General features: G+C 38.3%; 1 long non-coding RNA gene across 1 annotated transcript in view; it reads right to left on the reverse strand.

Annotated features, from left to right (window-relative positions):
- Positions 1-3165: 3165 nt before the first annotated feature.
- The window catches only part of LOC147574954 (uncharacterized), a 641937-nt gene continuing 617818 nt past the window's right edge, over positions 3166-27284 (reverse strand). Inside the window, exon 10 of the long non-coding RNA XR_015242915.1 lies at positions 3166-3824. This is a non-coding gene — a long non-coding RNA (uncharacterized LOC147574954). The remainder of the gene's footprint in view (positions 3825-27284) is intronic.

Here is a 27284-nt window from a genome sequence, read left to right on the forward strand (position 1 = left end):
TAAGTACAAATTGTGTTCAAATGCCATGAAATCAACAAAGATGAAAAAGAGGTAGAGAATAATAAGAGGAAGACCTATGTGAAATAAAGTATTCATGAGAGGTTTCTGTGGAGTATGGATATTTGACATCCTAAGGACAAAGAAGCATCCATTTGAAAAGTGGAGAAAAGAGCATTTCAAGCATAGGGGCAGACTGTACAAAGGCCCTGTGGCAGAAACTTGGCATGTTCAAAAAGTTTAAGAATGCCAGTGGTCTAGGGAGTGCTGAGAGAGGCAGAGTGCTACAAGCTATCACAAAGGCACCAGATGGCAAAGCACCTCATATGCCACACAAGGTGTTTAGATCTTATCCTTAATGAAATGGGAAGCCATTAAGTAGTGGATTGACATAAAGTCTTTTTTTCTAGCTTTACAGATATATAACTGTCATATTATGTAAATTAAGGTGTACAACATGATAATTTGATACATGAACTTATTGCAAAATGGTCACCACAATAAGGTTCATACCTCCATCACCTTACATAATTACCTTTCTTGCTTTTGGTGAGAACATTTAAAATCTACGCTCTTAGCAACTTTCAAGTGATACACAGTATAGTACTGTTAACTGTAGTCACTATGCTATCCATTATATCCCCAAAACTTATTCATCTCATAACTGGAATTTTTTCCCATTTGATTAACATCTTTTCATTTCCCCCAACCCACAGCCCCTGGCAACCATCATTCTGCTCACTGCTTCTGTAAGTCAGCTTTTTTAGATTCCACATATAAGTGAGATCATACTGTATTTTGTCTTTCTCTGCCTGACTCATTTCACTTAGCACAATGACATTATATATATGTGTGTATATGTGTATATATGTATATATATATATATTTTTTAAATATTTTTATTTTTTAAAATTTACATCCCAATTAGTTAGCATATAGTGAAACAATGATTTCAGGAGTAGATTCCTTAGTGCCCCTTACCCATTTAGCCCACCCCCCTTCACACAACCCCTCCAGTAACCCTCAGTTTGTTCTCCATATTTATGAGTCTCTTCTGTTTTGTCCCCCTCCCTGTTTTTATATTATTTTTGTCTCCTTTTCCTTATGTTCATCTGTTTTGTCTCTTAAAGTCCTCATATGAGTGAAGAATGACATAATATATTTTTAAAGAAGATATTTAGCTGCTATGTAGAGAATGAACTAAGAGTCAAGAGAGAAAACCAGGAAGGGTGATTGCAGTTAAAAATTATGGTGGAATTGACCAAATCCAGTAGTTGACTTTTCCAAGTCAGCAAGGCTCCAAATTATGAGATTCTCAGTCAGAGTGCAAGCCTCAGCAGAGAACATCTCATGTGCTTTATTTCATTCCACCTCTTTGCATATAGGCTCACTTAGCCTGAGTTTGCTAGAGGTTATATTGTGTCTCAGAAGCACATTTGAGAATGGTGACAAAGTAAATACTTGACACTTTGGTTTTTTTTTTGTAATAAACCCCCACATGCTTCCTAGGTTTCCAAGTTTCCAAATAAATATAAACAGTACATTAAAAACCTCATTTTAAATTTCTGTTTAAATTGTAGTAAAATATACATAACATTAATCTTATCTATTTTTAAGTATATAGTTTGGTGGCATTAAGTATATTCACATTTTTGTGCAACCATCACCAACATCCATCTCTAGAACTCTTCCTCATGTAGAGGTGGAAATCTGTACCCGTTAAATAATGTCTCTATTCTTTTCTCCCCCAAGTTCCTGGAAAACACCATTTACTTTCTATCTTTTTTTTTTTTAATTTTTTTTTTTAATTTTTTTTTTCAACGTTTATTTATTTTTGGGACAGAGAGAGACAGAGCATGAACAGGGGAGGGGCAGAGAGAGAGGGAGACACAGAATTGGAAACAGGCTCCAGGCTCTGAGCCATCAGCCCAGAGCCCGACGCGGGGCTCGAACTCACGGACCGCGAGATCGTGACCTGGCTGAAGTCGGACGCTTAACCGACTGCGCCACCCAGGCGCCCCTACTTTGTATCTTTATAAATTTGACTAGTCTAGGTACTTCACATAAGTGGAATCACAATGCTATTCCCTTTGTCACTGGTTTATTTCACTTAGCATAATGTCTTCAAGGTTCATCCATGATGTGCAGGTGTCAGGATATCCTTCCATTTTAAGTTTGAATAATATTCCATTGTGTATATATACAGTAATTTGTTTATCCATTCATCCATCAATGGACAACTTGAGTTGCTTCTATCTTTTGGCCATTGTGAATAATGCTGCTATGAACATGGGTGTAAAATATCTCTTTGAATTCCTGCTTTTAATTCTTTTGGGTAAAAACCTCATATGTTTTGATACTGATTTTTCCATAGTAAGAGCTCCAAATTCTTGTGCTGCCTAATGAATGGTATCAAATTAGAGATCATGGAAATGAGGGATCTGAGAGACAATGTGACATCACAGAAAACTGTATAGAATATAAATTCAGCATAAAATAGGTGAAAGTCTAAATTCACTCTTTGTAGCTTTTTGATCTAGGGCAAGTTAACTTTTCTGAGTCTCCTTTTTTTCATATGTAAAATGGGATAAAAATGCCTACCCAGGGGCGCCTGGGTGGCTCAGTTGGCTAAGTGTCCAACTCTTGATTTTGGCTCAGGTCATGATCTCACAGTTCATCAGTTCAAGCCCTGCATCAGGCTCTGCACTGAGTGCAGAACCTACTTGGGATTCTCTCTTTCTCCTTCTCTCTCTGGCCTTCCTGTGCACTCTCACACTTTCTCAAAATAAATAAATAAACTTAAAAAATGCCTATCCAATGCACCACAAAACTATTATGAGAATCAAATGGGAAAATGTAATTAAAATACTTTAAAAATTGGAAAAGCAAAACACAAATATGTAATATTAGGTGATAGGTCAGCAACCACGTGTATTCAAAAACTCGGGGCGCCTGGGTGGCGCAGTCGGTTAAGCGTCCGACTTCAGCCAGGTCACGATCTCGCGGTCCGTGAGTTCGAGCCCCGCGTCAGGCGCTGGGCTGATGGCTCAGAGCCTGGAGCCTGTTTCCGATTCTGTGTCTCCCTCTCTCTCTGCCCCTCCCCCGTTCATGCTCTGTCTCTCTCTGTCCCAAAAATAAATAAACGTTGAAAAAAAAAAATTCCAAAAACTCTCTAGTGTTCATTATTAATACTTGTTTTTGTCTTGCTTTTAACAGATTTCCCAATAATTTGTCAATACAATCTTCATATAATAACTGAACACGTTTAATGTGTACAATTTAGTAAGTTTTGGCATATGTATACTCCTATGAAATCATTATTAAATCAAGATGATGAGCATATCTAATAACCTCCAAAAGCTTAATCGCCCTCATAATCTTTCTGCTCTGTTCCCCCTTCTCCACTACCATTACCAGCAAATGATGATAGGCTTTCTGTTTCATAGATTTATTTGCATTTTCTAGAACTTTATATAAATGGAATTATTCAGGGCCACCTGGGTGGCTCAGTTGGTTAAGCATCCAACTCTTGATTTTGGCTCAGGTTGTGAGACTGAGCGCCACATCAGGCTCCATGCTGAGCATGGAGCCTGCTTGGGAATCAATCTCTCTCTCTTTCTCTTTTTCTCTCTCTCTGCCCCTCCCACCTCTCTCTTTCTCTCTCTCTCAAAAAAAAATTATTCAGTGTGTAGTTACTGGTCTCATAGGATGGAGTTGCAATGCCGTAGTTTCCTTCTCACCTGTTAAATGATGTTTTATGGCCCCATATGAACCTGTTGACTTCCTCATAAAAGAAAACCAGGACAGAAGTAGGGGCCCAGAACACCCTGAGAGAGAGAGAGAGAGAGAGAGAGAGAGATCATTAACATCATAGGTATTTACAGCCATATCATTTAAACTGAAAAAACACCTGAATGCAATTCTAAGAGAATACTACTCTGAGATTAAGGGTAGAAAGGAGAGAAAACAACAAGAGTGCAAATGTGAAGGTGTCGGAAGGTTCATTGCAACTTGAAAGAGAAAAAATGATTGAGAACTTAAGCACTCATCAATTAGTGGTTGATTAAATAATAAATTAAAACCATGTAAGTACATATTCTGTGTTCATTGCCATTGAAAGATAACATGTCTTAAATTAAAAAAAAAAACAGCAAGCTGAAAAAGTACGGGTGACATGATTTAACTCATATAAAATTATCCACAGCAAATTCTCTACTAATATAAACTAATCACAGATGCCTTCTAGAAGGAGGACCACCCCAATGTTGATAGTGGCTCTTTTTATATTTGCGTAATGAGACTGGTGGTAGTGATGATAAGGGGGTTCTTTTTACTCAATAGCACTTTAATTTTCTACAAAACGTATTTTCTTCAAAAGCAGATAGATTCAACAACAAGGAAAATAGTCCTTGAAAAGCATGAAGAAAGTGCTGCTGCACCAGCCAGATCTGCTCTCAGCTACACATTAACTTTAAACATATAAGCATAGAAAATATTTGCAAGGGATTATATATAAAAATATTAACAATACTTATTTTTGGATACTGGGATCATGGACTTCTCTTACTTTTAAGATTTCTGTATGATCATTTTTTTAAGCCCTAACCCTGCATCAGGGATAATAGTAAATACCTTCCAGTTTGAAAATAGAATAGTGTGAAGAGACATTCTAACCTGTATTTCCAGTCAATAAGGTAAAAGAACAGTTCTGTATCTTTGGATTGTGGTAAAGGGAAAAACATTTTTTAAACTACTTCTGGTATGATAATGGATGTATTTATACTTCAAACTTCTATTTCTATCCAGTACTTAAAGGATTCTCTAAATATAATGGTTATTTTTGTCACAGAAATGCCAGCAATTGTCATAGCATGGGAAATCAATATCAAACTCCCTAATTATTGCACTAAGAAACTCATTCATTGTAATGAATTCTCCGCTGTTACTGAAGAACTAGAAATTTAATAAGAGTATCTATTCATAGTCAGTTATTGACCCCAAACTGCCAAGTCATTTAGGACAAGAATATAGGCCAAATAAAGAAGTTACAAGTACAAATAGCCACCCTCTCCTTCATTTAAGCCCATAAAAAGATTTTTTAGTATATAAAACACGGAAAAGACATTATGAAATGAATGAAAACACTCTGCCAGGGTGAAGAATTTAAAAAGGTGTATGACTAAATCAGGCCTTAGCTTCATTCTTTACTGAGTAAAGCATCAGGGAGGTATATAATTTTATTTTATTTTATTTTATTTTATTTTATTTTATTTTATTTTATTTTATTATTTTTCTGAGAGAGAGAGGGTGCAAGTGAGTGAGGGGCAGAGAGAGAGAGAGAAAGAGAATCTCAGGATAGAGAGAGAGGGAGGGAGGAAGAGAGAGAGAGGAGCGGGGCTCATGCTCACCCAAAGTGGGGCTCAAACTCACAAATCATCATGACTTGAGCTGAAGTTGATGTTTAACGACTGAGCCACCCAGGGAGGTGTATAATTTTAAGTCATATTTTGGCAGATACAAAATTGAACAATTACATTAGGAAAATTTCCAGAACTGAATGATATATTTCTGAAGGTTTTTGAGATATTTAAAAAATATCTTTAAGGAGAGAAATCATCCCTTAATTACTCTGAAATCTTAGCTTTTACCTAGGCAGAACTGTTAAATGACTGAATAAATAAATTGGGAATTTATTGATTAAATATCTAATCTGCTGAATAGGCATTACAGTGGAATAGCGATATTACCAATAGTATTAAGGTGTTCTTTCATCAACTTACTCTAATTAAGTTTCCATTCTTTCTATCCCACCAACACTACTTTTGTCATGATCACCAATGGTCTCCAACTTGCCAGATCCAGTGGTCCTTATTATACTCTGTTTTACAGTTTTTGGTAGACTAGATTGCTCTTTCTTTCTTGAAATTATTTTCTTTGCTTCTATGACAAAACATTATCATGTTCACTCTCAGGCTCCTTTATTGGCTTCTCCTCTTCCAATTAATCTGTAAATGTTAATGGGCTTGGAAACCAACACTTTTCCCTTTTTTCTTTATTCTCTTATCACACCCCCTTGATCTCAATTACATACTGATTTCTCACTTATATATCCTCACAGTGCTGATCTCTTCCCTGTATCCTAAACTCAGCTATCCAACTGTCTACTGGACATCTCCAGCTAGATTTCTAGTAAGCATTTCAAAATTAACATGCCCCAAAGAGAAATTTTGATTTTGGATTCTTCCTCCAATCAAAACTGCCCTTACTGCCAATAAATGATCTCACCTTCCACTCCCTGTCTTGGGCCAAAAATATAGGCCTCATATTTGATTCCTTTCCTTCCTTCTTGGTCTCACAACCCACCCACCCTCAACTCATGCTTGAATTGAAAATGTGTACAAAGTCCTTTCTTGTTTCTCTGCCTCCAAACTATCACTTTTGTTTAAGCCACCACATTTCTCAATTACTTAAGCAGTTGTCTCCTAACTGGTACCTTTGTTTCCACTCTTTACATCTACTTTTATCTCCAATCTATTTTCCATAAGGAATGGCATTTTTTGGTATGAATTAGATATTGTTGCTCTGCTTAAAACTTTCCATGATCTTCTACTTCACTTACAATAAGGTAAATATTCATACCAAAGCTCACAAGGTCATATATGATTTTGTTTCTGCCTGCCTTCCCAGCCTCAGCTTCTATAATTATCTTCTTACCATGCTCAATAGACCCACTGAGTACCTCTCTGCTCATCATATTTGCCAAACCTAATTCCACCATGAAATCTCTTCACTTGCTGCCATCTCTGTATATAACAGGCTCCCCCATTTCCCTTTTCAGGATAGGCCTCTATCAATAATTAGAGTTAGCTCAGATGTTACATTCTTAAAGATGCTCCATGACCAGAATAGAAGCCCCATGAAAGCCAGAATTCTAACAAGTTCATCTTCTATTTCCATTAAACTGGTAAATTTTATCACATTTATTTACAAGAAAGCTTCATACAAAGGAGAATAGAAAAAAAAATCTTTAAACATTCATTCATTCATTCATTCATTCAACATTTATCTATTGCCAGGCACTGTGCTAGGCACTGAGTATATGGTGGTGAACAAAAGAGACTTGGTGATCACAGTTCTCATAATGCATTGAAATAGATATAGAAAGATACAGATATAAAACAAATAGACACACAAATATAATTACCAAGTGTGAGCATTATTACAAAGGAAAATAACAGGGTCTATGAAAGACAGAATAACTCTGGATGAGTTGGGGATGGAATAATTTCAACTGAGTCCACAAATTCTTCTATCACAAAATGACATTTCAGGTTAGATCTGAGAAATAAGTAGGAGTCCAATGAATAGGTAGACATGCAGATTGGGATTCTAATAAAGCAACTATGAGAACTACAAAATCTTATGATGAAATTTCACATTAAAAGCTATCTAAAAGGGTAGTCGTCATTCATATAATTCATAACCTATGTATTCTGCCATAGAATCTGCCATATTTTATTGCACTCATGGAAGGACTTCTTGAACCATAATCTGGTCCAGTTGCAGACTTTCCTATTCTGGTCCCCACTCAAACTGGTAAGTTTTGTTTGTTTGCTTGCTTTTGTTTTTATGATTATAGTAGAGAGGTCTGAGTAGTATTCACAGTGTGAAATATGCTACTTCCAGAACCCAGAGTGCTTGCCACACATTGGGCTTCCTCCTCTGTGGCATAAGATGCACTGTGCCACAATTTGGTTTTACTTTTTGAGGGGAGGCCCTACTGTGCCCCTAATAGTTGCCCTAAAAATTTGACAGATGTGGCAAGCCATAAATATTTGCAGTATTTACCTCCTATTCTTTGGAGAGCTATAAAATAAGAAAAAAAAGTGCTGAGAAAAAATAATAACTTTAAACTCTATTTAGACATATGGAAAATTTTCTGTTAGCATAGTAATTGCATTGTCAGTATAAAATGGTATTTACACCGATTACAACTGTAAAATATGATATATGAAGACAAACACTAGATGGTAAAACATGACAAATAGATTATTGAGAGAGGATAATTGTTCATTTTCCCCTAATATTTTAAAAAACGTCTCCTAAAACCAAAGAAGAAAGTACCTTCTTGTATGTCTGGCAAAAAAAGCAGCAAGGACTTCACACACAGTTTCATGAATTATATTCTTGCTAGGTTAGTTCATTTACAAAAAAATCTTTTTCTTTACCGTTTCACAATACTTGTGCTTCCTCTGTTAATTTGCAGTAGTACAGTAACACTTTACTTGTCCTATCACTTTTCTGATTGGCTATTGGCTTCTTTTGTGAAAATAGTTACATGTCCTTTTTGGGAATTGGTTAAGATTTTGAGGGGTGGGGAGACAAAGAGTCCTTCATTTCCTATCCATCTGGTTTTTTGAAAATATCCTAAATGTCTATAAAATGCCTCCATCAAAGTGTCAAAGTCACTTCATCATCACTGATTTGCTGGAGTTTTCTTTTTGTACCTGACACCAATGGTCTAATGAATCAGCTACACTTTATATCTCCAGGTGCTAAAGATACTGTTGTTGTTGTTTTTTTAATTGACACTGTACATTTGCCCTGAAAGCATCCTTTCAGAAAGTCTGGAACCATATGGTCAGGCTGGGGCACAGGTTCAAGGAATTAACTCTTGCAGATAACCCATAAATGACCCAAATGGCATTCATCAATGAAATGAGCCCTTTAGTCAGGTTGTTAGGAACCTAGCTCACCACCTGTGATGATATGATGATAATATTACAAGAATTATAGAATTGCACAGCATGTGCTGAATAATGACCTGGAACCTCCTGGCTGTGAGACATATGGAATTTACCTTCACACTTACAAGCTCAAAACTTGATCCAATGAATTTCATAAACAGTAAGAAGTTTTAATTTCCCAGATTATCCCAGAATCATCTCCTCTCCTTGACTAAATGCATTATCAGCTGTAGACCTCAGGGAAATGAAAAGGGAAGATGGAGATGTTGGCCTAAAGCTTGCAGGTCTCAGTTGAGACTGCTTGCTGTTGATTCTGCTCTGATCTTAGTTACCTGTTTCCCACCTCATCTTACTTCCCTACGTGTGAAGAGAAAGGGATAAGTTTCAAAAATGGTGAGCATCTCTTATGTTACAGTGACTATTAACCACGTATTTTATATGATGTTATTTCATTTTCAACATATACCTTCTGTATGGCTTCATAACATCCATAATAGTGGCGGAAATGTAACATTTACAGAGGCACAGTTTTCTCAGTAAGTGCAGAGCTGGACTATGAACCCAGAACTCTGACTCTAAAACTGCCCATTTGACATGCTATGTCTTCTTTCACAGCCAGTATCCAGTAATATAACCTTCTGTCCATTTTCTCTGTGCCCCAATGACTTAATGCCTGCCATGTTCTCCAATTCCTATTAGATACTAGATTTCTTACTTTGTACCCAGTTCTTGGATGTTCTTACCTTAGGGATCTCCCTATTACTACTCAGAACTGGCTGATATCGTGCACCTTGGATCATTATCAATCATTTGCTTCATTTGTCTTACACAGATAGCTGAGATCTGTGTTTAGCCTATGTGATGGTTAATTTTATGTGTTAACCTTGCTGGACTATAGTACCTAGTCATTTAATCAAACATTAATCTAGGTGCTACTGTAAAAGTATTTTGCAGATATGGTTAGCATCCACAATCAGTTGACTTTAAAAGAGATTGCCCTTGAGAATGCTATTGGGCCTCATCCAATCAATTAAAGCCCTTAAAAGCAAAAACTGAGGTTTTTAGAAGTTCTGCCTCGGGGCGCCTGGGTGGCGCAGTCGGTTAAGCGTCCGACTTCAGCCAGGTCACGATCTCGCGGTCCGTGAGTTCGGGCCCCGCGTCAGGCTCTGGGCTGATGGCTCAGAGCCTGGAGCCTGTTTCCGATTCTGTGTCTCGCTCTCTCTCTGCCCCTTCCCCGTTCATGCTCTGTCTCTCCCTGTCCCAAAAATAAATAAACGTTGAAAAAAAAATTTAAAAAAAAAAAAAAAAGAAGTTCTGCCTCAAGACTGCAGTTTCAATACCTCACATCAACAACAGAAAAGATAAAAACAACATGGTCATTTCAATGCAGAAAAAGCATTTGACAAAGTGAAACATGTATTCATGAGAAAAACCCTCAACAAAATGAGTTTACAGGGAACATATCTCCATATAATTAAGGCCATACATGAAAACCCCACAGCTAACATTGTACTCAGTGGGAACAAACAGAGAGCTTTTACTCAAAGGTCTGGAACAAGACAAATATGTCCATGCTCACTACTGTTATTCTACACAGTACTAGAAGCCCTAGCCACAGCAATCAGACAACAAAAAGAAATAAAAGGCATCAAAACTGGCAAGGAAGAAGTATTCACTGTTTGCAGTATTCACTATTTGCATCTTCAATATTTGCAGATAATATGCATGACACTATATACAGAAGAACCTAAAGATTCCACCAAAAAAACTCTAGAAGTGAGAAGTGAATTCAGTAAGGTTGCAGGATACAAAAATCAATATACAAGAATCTGTTGTATTTTTATACGCTAATAATAAAGCAGTGGAAAAAGAAATTAAGATAACAATCCCATTTATAATTGCACCAAAAATAATAAAATACCTAGGAATAAATCTAACCAAGGAGGAGAAAGACTTACACTCTAAAAACTATAAAACACTGATGAAATAAATTGAAGATGACACAAAGAAATGGAAAAACATTCCATGTCCATGGATTAAAAGAACAAATATTGGATGTGGAAGGGAAGATGGTGGCGTAGGAGGACGCTGGGCTCACGGTGTCCTGCTGATCACTTCGATTCCACCTACACCTGCCTAAATAACCCACAAAACCACCAGAAGACTAGCAGAATGGATTCTCTGGAGCCAAGCACAGACGAGAGGCCCACAGAAGAGGGTAGGAAGGCGGAGAGGTGGTGCGCGCTATACGGACTGGCGGGAGAGAGCCGTGGTGGAGGGGCAGTCCGCTGGCCAAGCAGAGCCCCCCAAGTCTGGCTTGGAAAAGTGGAGGGGCCAGACAGAGTGTGTTCTGACAGCAAGCGGAACTTAACATCTGGGAGGTTATAAGCTAACAGCTCTGCTTGGAGTGCGGGAGGGCTGGAAGACAACGGGAGGGAGAGTTGTTGAGCCACGGACAACAGAGCGCAGCTTGGCAGGGAACAAAAGCGCACATCAGCGCCATCTCCCTCGCCCATCCCCCAGCCAGAATCCCAAAGGGAACCAGTTCCTGCCAGGGAAATTGCTTCCACCGCGCAAACACCCAATGCTGTGCTTCTGCGGATCCATCCCTCTGGTGGGTCTGACTCCCTCCTGGTGCCACAGGGCCCCTCCCTAAGAGGATCTCTGAAGGAAAAGCGAGCTGAGCCTGCCCCTAACGCCCCTGTGCACCTTGCCGATCCACCCCAGCTAATACGCCAGATCCACAGCACCACAAGACTGGCAGTGTGCAAGTAGCCCAGAGGGGCCATGCCACCCCACAGTGAATCCGCCCCTAGGAGAGGGGAAGAGAAGGCACACACCAGTCTGACTGTGGCCCCAGTGGTGGGCTGGGGGCAGATATCAGGTCTGACTGCAGCCCCGCCCACCAACGCAAGTTATTCAAGACAGCACAGGGAAAGTGACCTGCAGTTCCGCACCACTCCACGGACTATTCAAAATGATGAAACAGAAGAATTCCCCTCAAAAAAAAAAAAAAACGTCCAGGAAATAATGACAGCTAACGGACTGATCAAAAACGATTTAAACAATATAACAGAAAGGGAATTTAGTATAATAGTCATAAAATTAATCGCTGGGCTTGAAAACAGTATAAAGGACAGCAGAGAATCTATTGCTACAGAGATCAAGGGCCTAAGGAACAGCCAGGAGAGCTAAAAAATGTTATTAATGAGCTGCAAAATGAAATGGAGACAACCACGGCTCTGATTGAAGAGGCAGAGGAGAGAATAGGTGAACTAGAAGATAAAATTATGGAAAAAGAAGAAGCTGAGAAAAAGAGACATAAAAAAATCCATGAGTATTAGGGGAAAATTAGAGAACTAAGTGATGCACTAAAGAGAAATAATCTACGCATAATTGGTATTCCAGAGGAGGAAGAGAGAGGGAAAGGTGCTGAAGGTGTACTTGAAGAAATAATAGCTGAGAACTTCCCCGATCTGGGGAAGGAAAAAGGCATTGAAATCCAAGAGACACAGAGAACTCCCTTCAGATGTCACTTGAATCGATCTTCTGCATGACATATCATAGTGAAACTGGCAAAATACAAGATAAAGAGAAAATTCTGAAAGCAGCTAGAGATAAACGTGCTCTAACATATAAAGGGAGACCTATAAGACTCGTGACCAATCCCTCTACTGAAACTTGGCAGGCCAGAAAGGAATGGCAGGAGATCTCCAATGTGTTGAACAGAAAAAATATGCAGCCAAGAATCCTTTATCCAGCAAGTCTGTCATTTAGAATAGAAGGAGAGATAAAGGTCTTCCCAAACAAACAAAAACTGAAGGAATTCGTCACCACTAAACGAGCCCTACAAGAGATCCAAGGGGGATCCTGTGAGACAAAGTACCAGAGATACTGCTACAAGCATAAAACATACGGACATCACAATGACTCTAAACGCATATCTTTCTATAATAACACTGAATGTAAATGGACTAAATGCGCCAACCAAAAGACATAGGGTATCCGAATGCATAAGCAAACCAGACCCATCTGTTTGCTGTCTACAAGAGACTCATTTTAGACCTGAGGACACCTTCAGATTGAGAGTGAGGGGATAGAGAACTATTTATCTTTGCCACTGGAAGTCAAAAGAAAGCTGGAGTAGCCATACTTATATCAGACAAACTAGACTTTAAATTAAAGGCTGTAACAAGAGATGAAGAAGGACATTATATAATACTCACAGGGTCTATCCATCAGGAAGAGCTAACAATTATAAATGTCTATCCGCCGAATACAGGAGCCCCCAAATATATAAAACAATTACTCACAAACATAAGCAACCTTACTGATAAGAATGTGGTAACTGTAAGGGACTTTCACACTCCACTTACAGAAATGGATAAATCATCTAGACACACGGTCAATAAAGAAACAAGGGCCCTGAATGAGACATTGCATCAGATGGACGTCACAGATATATTTAGAACTCTGCATCCCGAAGCAACAGAATATACTTTCTTCTTGAGTGCACATGGAACATTCTCCAAGATAGATCATATACTGGGTCACAAAACAGCCCTTCATAAGTATACAAGAATTGAAATCATACCACGCATACTTTCAGACCACAACGCTATGAAGCTTGAAATCAACCACAGGAAAAAGTCTGGAAAACCTCCAAAAGCATGGAGGTTAAAGAACACCTTACTAAAGAATGAGTGGGTCAACCAGGCAATTAGAGAAGAAATTAAAAAATATATGGAAACAAACGAAAATGAAAATACAACAATCCAAACGCTTTGGGATGCAGCGAAGGCAGTCCTGAGAGGAAAATACATTGCCATCCAGGCCTATCTCAAGAAACAAGAAAAATCCCAAATACAAAATCTAACAGCACACCTAGGGGAAATAGAAGCAGAACAGCAAAGGCAGCCTAAACCCAGCAGCAGAAGAGAAATACTAAAGATCAGAGCAGAAATAAACAATATAGCATCTAAAAAAACTGTAGAGCAGATCAACGAAACCAAGAGTTGGTTTTTTGAAAAAATAAACAAAATTGACAAACCTCTAGCCAGGCTTCTCAAAAAGAAAAGGGAGATGACCCAAATAGATAAAATCATGAATGAAAATGGAATGATTACAACCAATCCCTCAGAGATACAAACAATTATCAGGGAATACTATGAAAAATTATACGCCAACAAATTGGACAACCTGGAAGAAATGGACAAATTCCTGAACACCCACACTCTTCCAAAACTCAATCAGGAGGAAATAGAAAGCTTGAACAGACCCATAAGCAGCGAAGAAATTGCATCGGTTATCAAAAATCTCCCAACAAATAAGAGTCCAGGACCAGATGGCTTCCCAGGGGAGTTCTACCAGACGTTTAAAGCAGAGATAATACCTATCCTTCTCAAGCTATTCCAAGAAATAGAAAGGGAAGGAAAACTTCCACACTCATTCTATGAAGCCAGTATTACTTTGATTCCTAAACCAGACAGAGACCCAGTAAAAAAAGAGAACTACAGGCCAATATCCCTGATGAATAAGGATGCAAAAATTCTCAATAAGATACTAGCAAATCGAATTCAACGGCATATAAAAAGAATTATTCACCATGATCAAGTGGGATTCATTCCTGGGATGCAGGGCTGGTTCAACATTCGCAAATCAATCAACGTGATACATCACATTAACAACAAAAAAGAGAATAACCATATGATCCTGTCAATCGATGCAGAAAAGGCCTTTGACAAAATCCAGCACCCTTTCTTAATAAAAACCCTTGAGAAAGTCGGGATAGAAGGAACATACTTAAAGATCATAAAAGCCATTTATGAAAGCCCACAGCTAACATCATCGTCAATGGGGAAAAACTGAGAGCTTTTTCCCTGAGATCAGGAACACGACAGGGATGCCCACTCTCACCGCTGTTGTTTAACATAGTGCTGGAAGTTCTAGCATCAGCAATCAGACAACAAAAGGAAATCAAAGGCATCAAAATTGGCAAAGATGAAGTTAAGCTTTCACTTTTTGCAGATGACATCATATTATACATGGAAAACCCGAGAGACTCCACCAAAAGTCTGCTAGAACTGATACATGAATTTAGCAAAGTTGCAGGATACAAAATCAATGTACAGAAATCAGCTGCATTCTTATACACTAACAATGAAGCAACAGAAAGACAAATAAAGAAACTGATCCCATTCACAATTGCACCAAGAAGCAGAAAATACCTAGGGATAAATCTAACCAAAGATGTAAAAAATCTGTATGCTGAAAACTATAGAAAGCTTATGAAGGAAATTGAAGAAGATATAAAGAAATGGAAAAACATTCCATGCTCATGGATGGAAGAATAAATATTGTCAAAATGTCAATACTACCCAAAGCTATCTACCCATTCAATGCAATCCCAATCAAACTTTCACCAGCATTCTTCTAGAAACTAGAACAAGCAATCCTAAAATTCATATGGAACCACAAAAGGCCCTGAATAGCCAAAGTAATTTTGAAGAAGAAGACCAAACAAAGCAGGAGGCATCACAATCCCAGACTTTAGCCTCTACTACAAAGCTGTCATCATCAAGACAGCATGGTATTGGCACAAAAACAGACACATAGACCAATGGAATAGAATAGAAACCCCAGAACTAGACCCACAAACATATGGCCAACTAATCTTTGACAAAGCAGGAAAGAACATCCAATGGAAAAAAGACAGTCTCTTTAACAAATGGTGCTGGGAGAACTGGACAGCAACATGCAGAAGATTGAAACTAGACCACTTTCTCACACCATTCACAAAAATAAACTCAAAATGGATAAAGGACCTGAATGTGAGACAGGAAACCATCAAAACCCTAGAGGAGAAAGCAGGAAAAGACCTCTCTGACCTCAGCCACAGCAATTTCTTACTTGACACATCCCCAAAGGCAAGGGAATTAAAAGCAAAAATGAACTACTGGGACCTTATGAAGATAAAAAGCTTCTGCACAGCAAAGGAAACAACCAACAAAACTAAAAGGCAACCAACGGAATGGGAAAAGATATTTGCAAATGACATATCGGACAAAGGGCTAGTCTCCAAAATCTATAAAGAGCTCACCAAACTCCACACCCGAAAAACAAATAACCCTGTGGAGAAATGGGCAGAAAACATGAATAGACACTTCTCTAAAGAAGACATCCGGATGGCCAACAGGCACATGAAAAGATGTTCAGCGTCACTCCTCATCAGGGAAATACAAATCAAAACTACACTCAGATATCACCTCACCCCAGTCAGAGTGGCCAAAATGAACAAATCAGGAGACTATAGATGCTGGCGAGGATGTGGAGAAACGGGAACCCTCTTGCACTGTTGGTGGGAATGCAAATTGGTGCAGCCACTCTGGAAAACAGTGTGGAGGTTCCTCAGAAAATTAAAAATAGACCTACCCTCTGACCCAGCAATAGCAGTGCTAGGAATTACCCAAGGGATACAGGAATACTGATGCATAGGGGCACTTGTACCCCAATGTTTATAGCAGCACTCTCAACAATAGCCAAATTATGGAAAGAGCCTAAATGTCCATCAACTTGAATGTATAAAGAAATTGTGGTTTATATACACAATGGAGTACTACGTGGCAATGAGAAAGAATGAAATATGGCCTTTTGTAGCAACGTGGATGGAACTGGAGAGTGTGATGCTTAGTGAAATAAGCCATACAGAGAAAGACAGATACCATATGTTTTCACTCTTATGTGGATCCTGAGAAACTTAACAGAAACCCATGGGGGAAGGGAAGGAAAAAAGTAAAGAGGTTTGAGTGGAAGAGAGCCAAAGCATAAGAGACTCTTAAAAACTGAGAACAAACTGAGGTTTGATGGGGGGTGGGAGGGTGGGTGATGGGTATTGAGGAGGGTACCTTTTGGGATGAGTACTGGGTATTGTATGGAAACCAATTTGACCAGAAATTTCATATATTGAAAAAAAAGAACAAATATTATTAAAATACCTATACTACCTATATTTAATGCAATTCATATCAAAATACCAACAGTATCTTTCACAGATTTAGAACAAATAATCCTAAAATTTATATGGAACTACAAAAGAGCCCAAATAGCCAAAGCAATCTTGAAAAAGAAGAACAAAATCGGAGGTATCACAATTGCAGATTTCAAGATACACTACAAAGCTGTAGTAATCAAAACAGTACAGTACTGGAACAAAAATAGACACATATCAGGGGAATAAAATAGAGAGGCCAGAAATAAACCTAGAAATAGATGGTCAATTAATCTTTGACAAAGGAAGAAAGAATATTCAATGGGAAAAACAGTCTCTGCAAAAAATGGTGGTGGGAAAACTAGATGGCTACATGCAAAAGAATGAAACTAGGCCACTTTATTTATTTATTTATTTATTTATTTATTTATTTATTTATTTATTTTGAGAGAGAGAGAAAGAGAGAGAAAGAGAGATAGTAGGGGAGGGGAAGAGAGAGAGAATCCCAAGCAGGTTCTACACTGTCAGTACAGAGCCCAATATGGGGCTTGATCCCAAGAATTGTGTGATCATGACTTGATATGAAATCAAGAGTTAGAGGCTTAACCAAATGAGCCATCCAGGACTCCCAGCCTAGACCACTTTTTTATATCATACACAAAAATAAACTCAAAATGGATTAAGGACCTGTGAGACTTGAAACCATCAAAATCCTAGAAGAGAACACAGGCAGTAACTTCTCTGACATCAGCCATAGCAACCTTTTTTCTAGATATGTCTCCTGAAGGCAAGGGAAACAAAAGCAAAAATAAACTTTTGGGACTTCATCAAAATAAAAAGCTTCTGCCCAGTGGAGAAATCAATCAACAAAACTAAAAGGCAACCTTCAGAGTAGGAGCAGACATTTACAAATCATGTATCTGATGAAGAGTTAGTATCCAGAATACATAAAGAAGTTATAAAACTCACCACTCCCCAACACTGGGGAAAAAATCCAATTAAAAAAAGGGCATGAACAGACATTTCTCTAAAGAAGGCATACAGATGACCAATAGACACATGAAAAGATGTCCAACATCACAAATCATCAGAAAAGTGCAAATTAAAACCACAATGAAATATCACTTCACTTTGTCAGAATGGCTAAAATCAAAAACAGGAGAAATTCCAACAAGTTGCAAGGATGTGGAGGAAAAGGAACCTTCATGAACTGTTGATGGGAATGCAAACTGGTGCAGCCATGGTGGAAAAAAATTGTTCCTCAAAAGATTAAAAATAGAACTACCATTTAAACCTGTAACTCCACTACTGGGTATTTACCCAAAGAATACGAAAACACTAACTCAAAAAGATATATGCAACACTATCTTTATTGCAGCATTACTTTACAATAACCTAATTATGGAAGCAACCCAAGTGTCCATCAATAGATGAATGGATAAAGATGTTGTATATATACACAACAGAATATTACTCAGCCATAAAAAATAATGAAATCTTGCCACCTGCAACAAAATGGATGGATCTAGAGAGAATAATGATAAGTGAAATAAGGCAGAGAAAGATAATACCATATAATTTATGTCATATGTGGAATTTAAGAAACAAAACAAAGACAAAAGAGACAAATCAAGAAACAGAATCTTAATGATAGAGAACAAATTGATGGTTACCAGAGGGGAGTTGGGTGAGTGGATGGGTGAAAAAGATGAAAGGGATTAAGAGTACACTTATCATGATGAGCACTGAGTAGTGTATACAAAATGGTTGAATCACTATATTGTATACCTGAAACTAATATTACGCTGTATGTTAACAATATATTGGCATTAAAAAAAAAGCACTGCAGTTTCAACTTCTGCCAACTTTCTAGCCTACTGGTCCACCTTACAGATTTCAACCTCAGTACTACAACATCAACTCCTGCCTCAGTTTCGGCTTGTCCTTCATGTTTTGTACTCACCAGCCCCTATAAGCTCATGAGCCAAGTCTTTAAAAATCGATCATTTATCACCTTTCTTTGTTTCTTTCTTTCTTTCTTTCTTTCTTTCTTTCTTTCTTTCTTTCTTTCTTTCTTTCTCTTTCTTTCTATCATCTATCTTATCTATCTATCTATCTATCTATCTAAATGAGTTATGTTTGTCTATCATACTGGCTGATCCAGTATGGAAAATTTTATTATTATAACATCATCTCCAGGTGTCTTATTTACGACATTGATTTTGCTTCCATAATCGGAATTCCTGTCTTTACCCAATTAAGACAGTTTGGACATCCAGCCCTCTTTGTTCCGATTAATCCTATGTAGACAAATAATGAAGCAACCGGCTCAGAATTAATATTACATAGTCCCAGGTTAGCCTATGCCTTTGTGTATATTACACTAATTATTGGATAAAATAGGTACACTAAAAATTTCAGAGAGAAGGAAGTAAAACAGACAAAAGTCAATATGCTTAAATTCCAGATAGTTCATATACAGTGTAATATTAATTTCAGGTGTATAATATAGTGATTTAGCACTTTCCTACAATACCCAGTGCTAACCACAAGTGCACTCCTTAATCTCCATCACCTATTTAACCCATTCTCCCACCGCTTCCCCCATGGTAACCATCAGTTTGTTCTCTATAGTTAAGAATGTGTTTCTTGGATTGCCTCTCTTTCTTTCTCACCCATTTGCTTGTTTGTTTTGTTTTTTAAATTCCTCAAAGGCCTAAATGTGAGAACTGAAACTGTAAAAATCCTAGTAACTTCTTTGACATCAGCTGTAGCAACTTCTCTCTAGATATGTCTCCTGAGGCAAGGAAAACATAAGCAAAAATAAACTATTGGGACTTCATCAAAATAAAAAGCTTCTGCACAGCAAAGGAAACAATAAAACTAAAAGTCAATATAAGGAATGGGGGGAAGATATTTGCAAATGACATAGTGGATAAAGGGTTAGTATCCAAAATGTACAAAGAACTTATAAAACTCAACACCCCAAAATTAAATAATCCAATTAAAAATGGGCAGAAGAGGGGCGCCTGGGTGGCGCAGTCGGTTAAGCATCCGACTTCAGCCAGGTCACAATCTTGCGGTCCGTGAGTTCGAGCCCCGCGTCAGGCTCTGGGCTGATGGCTCAGAGCCTGGAGCCTGTTTCCGATTCTCTGTCTCCCTCTCTCTCTGACCCTCCCCCGTTCATGCTCTGTCTCTCCCTGTCCCAAAAATAAATAAACGTTGAAAAAAAAATTAAAAAAAAAATGGGCAGAAGACATGAAAAGACATTTTTTCAAAGAAGATATCCAGATGGCCAACAGACACTTGAAAAGATGTTTAGCATCACTAATAATTAGGGAAGTATATATCAAAACTACAATGAAATATCTCCTCACACCTGTCAGTATGGCTAAAATCAATAACACTAGAAAAAACAAGTGTGGCAGAGGATGTGGAGAAAAAGGAACACTCATGCACCATTGGTAGGAACGCAAACTGGTGCAGCCACTGTGGAAAACTGTATGGGGGTTCCTCAAAAGGTTAAAAATAGAAGTACCCTATGATCCAGCAATTGCACTACTAGGGTATTTACCCAAAGAATACAAAAATACTAATTCAAAAGGATACATGCACCCTGACATTTATAGCAGCATTATCAACAATAACCAAATTATAGAAACAGCCTATTGACTGATGAATGGATAAAGAAGATGTGGTATACATGCACAATGGAATATTACTCAGCCACAAAACAAAGAATGAAATCTTGCCATTGGAAGGACATAGATGGAGCTAGAGAGTACTATCCTAAGTGAAATAAGTCAGAGAAAGACAAATAATATATGATTTCACTCATATGGAATTTAAGAAACAACAAATGAGCAAAGATTAAAAAAAACAGAGAGAGATAGACAAACCAAGAAACAGACTCTCAATTATAGAGAACAAACTGATGGTTCCCAGGGGGAAAGATGGAGGAGGGATGGTTAAATAGGTGATGGGGATTAAGGAATGCCCTTGTGATGAGCACTGAGTATTGGAAGTGTTGAATCACTATATTGTACACCTGAAACGAATATTACACTGAATGTTAGTTAAATAACTGGAATTTAAATAAAAGTTTTTTTAAAAAAGAAAAAAAAATCAATGTGCTGACTTAGTTAATAGACAATCTGTTGGTAACCCAATGTTTGAAACACTTTGGAAAAGTAAAAAGATGATAAAATCTATAAAATTTCATCATATCTATGTGGCAGAGATTTGTTTACGCACAATGAAAGCACTTAACAAATTTAAGAATTTTAATTGAAGCAATTACTCCTCCTTATTTATCATATTTTATGAAAATTCAAAAATAATTCATAATACATCATTCAATTAAAAAGGACTCTGGATTAACAGGAAAATATTGTCATGATGCAGAGGCGTTTACTGAGAATTATTCATTATGTTTTTAGCCTAGATAAGCACCAAATCCTGGTATCCACTCCTTCTCTGTAGATTGATATGCCAACATGCCTTGTGGTTTGATTGATTCCTTCAATAATATATTAACATATCAAATGTTTATTGGGAAGTTTTATTGTAGGCATTGTGCTATACTCTAAGGACTACAACAAGAACAAGGACCCACCCTCTCCTCCATGGACCCAGCTAAATAAGATACATTCCAGCAATCAGACAGTGAGGTGAGTGTTACAGGAAAGGATAGATGCTTTGGTAACACTTGGGAAGGCAACTAATCGGTAACTTAGGGATCAAAAGGCCAAGGGCAAGTAAGAAATAACTAGGAACCGATCAATGAGTAAGACCCCAGTGAAGGGGGTGGAGGAACGTTTGCCCTCGGAAGAAAGATGTTGACTGGTGAAGACCAAGGGATAAGAGAGTACCCCGTGTGCTCAAAAACTGATGGATCTATCTGGAGCATATAAAGTAAGGCGGGGGGGGGGGGGGGAGGGCGGTAGAGGTGGGCAGAATGGTAGTAAGAAAGGAAGCTGAAGACAGAATCAGGGACAAGGCATGTAAATGTCACATAAAGGAGTTTGGACTTAAACCTGATGGTGAACTAGACTCTAGAGCCTTGTATCTCAGACTGAACCAGCAACATGAGCATGGAAGCTTATTGCATGCACAGCCCCACCCAACTTATCTAATCAGAATTAGCCTTGGTAGTAAGATCCTCACATAATTCATACACACATTAAACTTTGAGGACCACTGATCTAGAGCCACTGAATGACTTTGATCAGGACGTGCTGAAACATGAGCTAGCTTAGCTCTTGCTGTGGGTTCTGGTCGGCCCTGGAACTTTGTCTCCCAGGAACTTCCCAGGTGGCTTCTGGCTACCTTTCCGACCTCATCTGCTCTTCCCTTCCCTACTCTCATTCTGTTGTAGGCAGACCTGCTTCAGTAAGGTGCCTTCTTAAGGAATTGTCTTTGACTATAGGAAACATGTTTCAATTGCAGAGACTTTGCTCTGGCTCAAAATGCTTCCTCAAAAGCTCTGCTCCAGATATCTGCACTTGTTCACACGCCTCAGTCTAGCCTGTGCTCAAATATCACCTCCACAGAAAGACCTCAAAACCTCCCTATCCAAAATACTTACCCTCTCATTCACATTTACCTTAATTTTTATCATAATATATGTCACTTCGTGACACTACATATTATGTCATATGTCATAAAGTTTCTTTTTAAATAAATAGTTGCTTGCTTGTTTTCTACTGGACTTGCCCACTACAATGTAAGTTCCATGAAGGCAGGGAGTTTTCTGTCATGTTTATTGCTGTACTTCTAGCACCTAGGTCCTCAATGGATGTTTGCAGAATGAATAAATGCCTGAATAAATGAATTAGAGCGTTAGTTAAAGCAAAAAGAATCAAACACCAAATGCATGGAGGCCTGAAGTTACCTAACACTGACTCCCCCAAACAAACATTCATTCTATGGTGCAAAAGAACTAAAACCCTCTAAGTTTAATGGTACAGTGGGAGTCAGAGCTCACAGAAGAAATTTTCTGACACTCAGAAGGTTTTGTAGAAATCCTGGTATGATGGCAAGTTTCCACATTCATTGGAAGATTTAGAGATCCTAGGGTCAAGAGTAACTGATAAATGTGCCAAAGCTTGCTATATTTTAAAGACAAGGATGAGGAGGGGTTGAGGGAGGGGGCATGGGCTAAATAGGTAAGAGGCATTAAGGAATCTACTCCTGAAATCATTGTTGCACTATATGCTAACTTGGATGTAAATTAAAAAAACAAAATAAAATAAAAAAATAAGTAAAAACAAAAAGAAAAAAAGACAAGGATGAGGTGAGTATCTAAATTAAAAAAGAAAAATCAAAAAGGAGGACTCATCCACTGCTGTTGACATAGGGGAAGCACAGAATTTATCTTCAAGAATCTGAAGAAAAAGAAGCCCTTATCCATAAGAATCCAGGCTAACACATTGATCAGTCACTAAATACTCTGTAAATACCTATTGACTTACTGTTTTGCATCAGACTCTGTTGTAGGCATTGGAGATAAAGAAATACACTGAATTCATATAGTCCCTGACATCATGTTTCTTACAGTCTGGGGTGGAGTCAGGGGGACGTCACCACATAGGACTGAAATAGTTCTCTTTTTTTTTTTTTAATATATGAAATTTATTGTCAAATTGGTTTCCATAAAAAACCCAGTGCTCATCCCAAAAGGTGCCCTCCTCAATACCCATCACCCATGCTCTCCTCCCTCCCACCCCCCCATGAACCCTCAGTTTGTTCTCAGTTTTTAACAGTCTCTTATGCTTTGGCTCTCTCCCACTCTAACCTCTTTTTTTGTTTTTTTTCTTTTTTCCTCCCCCTCCCCCATGGGTTCCTGTTAAGTTTCTCAGGACCCACATAAGAGTGAAACCATATGGTATCTGTCTTTCTCTGTATGGCTTATTTCACTTAGCATCACACTCTCCAGTTCCATCCACGTAGCTACAAAAGGCCATATTTCATTTTTTCTCATTGCCACGTAGTATTCCATTGTGTATATAAACCACAATTTCTTTATCCATTCATCAGTTGATGGACATTTAGGCTCTTTCCATAATTTGGCTATTGTTGAGAGTGCTGCTATGAACATTGGGGTACAAGTGCCCCTATGCATCAGTACTCCTGTGTCCCTTGGATAAATTCCTAGCAGTGCTATTGCTGGGTCATAGGGTAGGTCTATTTTTAATTTTCTGAGGAACCTCCACACTGCTTTCCAGAACGGCTGCACCAATTTGCATTCCCACCAACAGTGCAAGAGGGTTCCCGTTTCTCCACATCCTCTCCAGCATCTATAGTCTCCTGATTTGTTCATTTTGGCCACTCTGACTGGTGTGAGGTGATACCTGAGTGTGGTTTTGATTTGTATTTCCCTGATAAGGAGCGACGCTGAACATCTTTTCATGTGCCTGTTGGCCATCCGGATGTCTTCTTGAGAGAAGTGTCTATTCATGTTTTCTGCCCATTTCTTCACTGGGTTATTTGCTTTTCGGGTGTGGAGTTTGGTGAGCTCTTTATAGATTTTGGATACTAGCCCTTTGTCCGATATGTCATTTGCAAATATCTTTTCCCATTCCGTTGGTTGCCTTTTAGTTTTGTTGGTTGTTTCCTTTGCTGTGCAGAAGCTTTTTATCTTCATAAGGTCCCAGTAATTCACTTTTGCTTTTAATTCCCTTGCCTTTGGGATGTGTCGAGTAAGAGATTGCTACGGCTGAGGTCAGAGAGGTCTTTTCCCGCTTTCTCCTCTAGGGTTTTGATGGTTTCCTGTCTCACATTCAGGTCCTTTATCCATTTTGAGTTTATTTTTTGTGATTGGTGTGAGAAAGTGGTCTAGTTTCAACCTTCTGCATGTTGCTGTCCAGTTCTCCCAGCACCATTTGTTAAAGAGACTGTCTTTTTTCATTGGATGTTCTTTCCTGGTTTGTCAAAGATGAGTTGGCCATACGTTTGTGGGTCTAGTTCTGGGGTTTCTATTCTATTCCATTGGTCTATGTGTCTGTTTTTGTGCCAATACCATGCTGTCTTGATGATGACAGCTTTGTAGTAGAGGCTAAAGTCTGGGATTGTGATGCCTCCTGCTTTGGTCTTCTTCAAAATTACTTTGGCTATTCGGGGCCTTTTGTGGTTCCATATGAATTTTAGGATTGCTTGTTCTAGTTTCGAGAAGAATGCTGGTGCAAGTTTGATTGGGATTGCATTGAATGTGTAGATAGCTTTGGGTAGTATTGACATTTTGACAATATTTATTTTTCCAATCCATGAGCAGGGAATGTCTTTCCATTTCTTTAAATCTTCTTCAATTTCCTTCATAAGCTTTCTATAGTTTTCAGCATACAGATTTTTTACATCTTTGGTTAGATTTATTCCTAGGTACTTTATGCTTCTTGGTGCAATTGTGAATGGGATCAGTTTCTTTATTTGTCTTTCTGTTGCTTCATTGTTAGTGTATAAGAATGCAGCTGATTTCTGTACATTGATTTTGTATCCTGCAACTTTGCTGAATTCATGTATCAATTCTAGCAGACTTTTGGTGGAGTCTATCGGATTTTCCATGTATAATATCATGTCATCTGCAAAAAGCGAAAGCTTGACTTCATCTTTGCCAATTTTGATGCCTTTGATTTCCTTTTGTTGTCTGATTGCTGATGCTAGAACTTCCAGCACTATGTTAAACAACAGCGGTGAGAGTGGGCATCCCTGTCGTGTTCCTGATCTCAGGGAAAAAGCTCTCCGTTTTTCCCCATTGACGATGATGTTAGCTGTGGGCTTTTCATAAATGGCTTTTATGATCTTTAAGTATGTTCCTTCTATCCTGACTTTCTCAAGGGTTTTTATTAAGAAAGGGTGCTGGATTTTGTCAAAGGCCTTTTCTGCATCGATTGACAGGATCATATGGTTCTTCTCTTTTTTTTTGTTAATGTGATGTATCACGTTGATTGATTTGCGAATGTTGAACCAGCCCTGCATCCCAGGAATGAATCCCACTTGATCATGGTGAATAATTCTTTTTATATGCCGTTGAATTCGATTTGCTAGTATCTTATTGAGAATTTTTGCATCCATATTCATCAGGGATATTGGCCTGTAGTTCTCTTTTTTTACGGGGTCTCTGTCTGGTTTAGGAATCAAAGTAATACTGGCTTCATAGAATGAGTCTGGAAGTTTTCCTTCCCTTTCTATTTCTTGGAATAGCTTGAGAAAGATAGGTATTATCTCTGCTTTAAACGTCTGGTAGAACTCCCCTGGGAAGCCATCTGGTCCTGGACTCTTATTTGTTGGGAGATTTTTGATAACCGATGCAATTTCTTCGCTGGTTATGGGTCTGTTCAAGCTTTCTATTTCCTCCTGATTGAGTTTTGGAAGCGTGTGGGTGTTCAGGAATTTGTCCATTTCTTCCAGGTTGTCCAATTTGTTGGCATATAATTTTTCATAGTATTCCCTGATAATTGTTTTTATCTCTGAGGGATTGGTTGTAATCATTCCATTTTCATTCATGATTTTATCTCTTTGGGTCATCTCTCTTTTCTTTTTGAGAAGCCTGGCTAGAGGTTTGTCAATTTTGTTTATTTTTTCAAAAAACCAACTCTTGGTTTCGTTGATCTGCTCTACAGTTTTTTTAGATTCTATATTGTTTATTTCTGCTCTGATCTTTAGTATTTCTCTTCTGCTGCTGGGTTTAGGCTGCCTTTGCTGTTCTGCTTCTATTTCCTTTAGGTGTGCTGTTAGATTTTGTATTTGGGATTTTTCTTGTTTCTTGAGATAGGCCTGGATGGCAATGTATTTTCCTCTCAGGACTGCCTTCGCTGCATCCCAAAGCGTTTGGATTGTTGTATTTTCATTTTCGTTTGTTTCCATATATTTTTTAATTTCTTCTCTAATTGCCTGGTTGACCCACTCATTCGTTAGTAGGGTGTTCTTTAACCTCCATGCTTTTAGAGGTTTTCCAGACGTTTTTCTGTGGTTGATTTCAAGCTTCATAGCATTGTGGTCTAAAAGTATGCATGGTATGATTTCAATTCTTGTAAACTTATGAAGGGCTGTTTTGTGACCCAGTATATGATCTATCTTGGAGAATGTTCCATGTGCACTTGAGAAGAAAGTATATTCTGTTGCTTTGGGATGCAGAGTTCTAAATAGATCTGTCAAGTCCATCTGATCCAATGTCTCGTTCAGGGCCCTTGTTTCTTTATTGACCGTGTGTCTAGATGATCTATCCATTTCTGTAAGTGGGGTGTTAAAGTCCCCTGCAATTACCACATTCTTATCAATAAGGTTGCTTATGTTTATGAGTAGTTGTTTTATATATTTGGGGGCTCTGGTATTCGGCGCATAGACATTTATAATTGTTAGCTCTTCCTGATGGATAGACCCTGTAACTATTATATAATGTCCTTCTTCATCTCTTGTTACAGCCTTTAATTTAAAGTCTAGTTTGTCTGATACAAGTATGGCTACTCCAGCTTTCTTTTGGCTTCCAGTAGCATGATAAGTAGTTCTCCATCCCCTCACTCTCAATCTGAAGGTGTCCTCAGGTCTAAAATGAGTCT

This window comes from Puma concolor, chromosome D4 (genome assembly GCF_028749965.1).
Source record: "Puma concolor isolate L17-30 chromosome D4, mPumCon1.1.hap2, whole genome shotgun sequence".
NCBI classification, from domain to species: domain Eukaryota; kingdom Metazoa; phylum Chordata; class Mammalia; order Carnivora; family Felidae; genus Puma; species Puma concolor.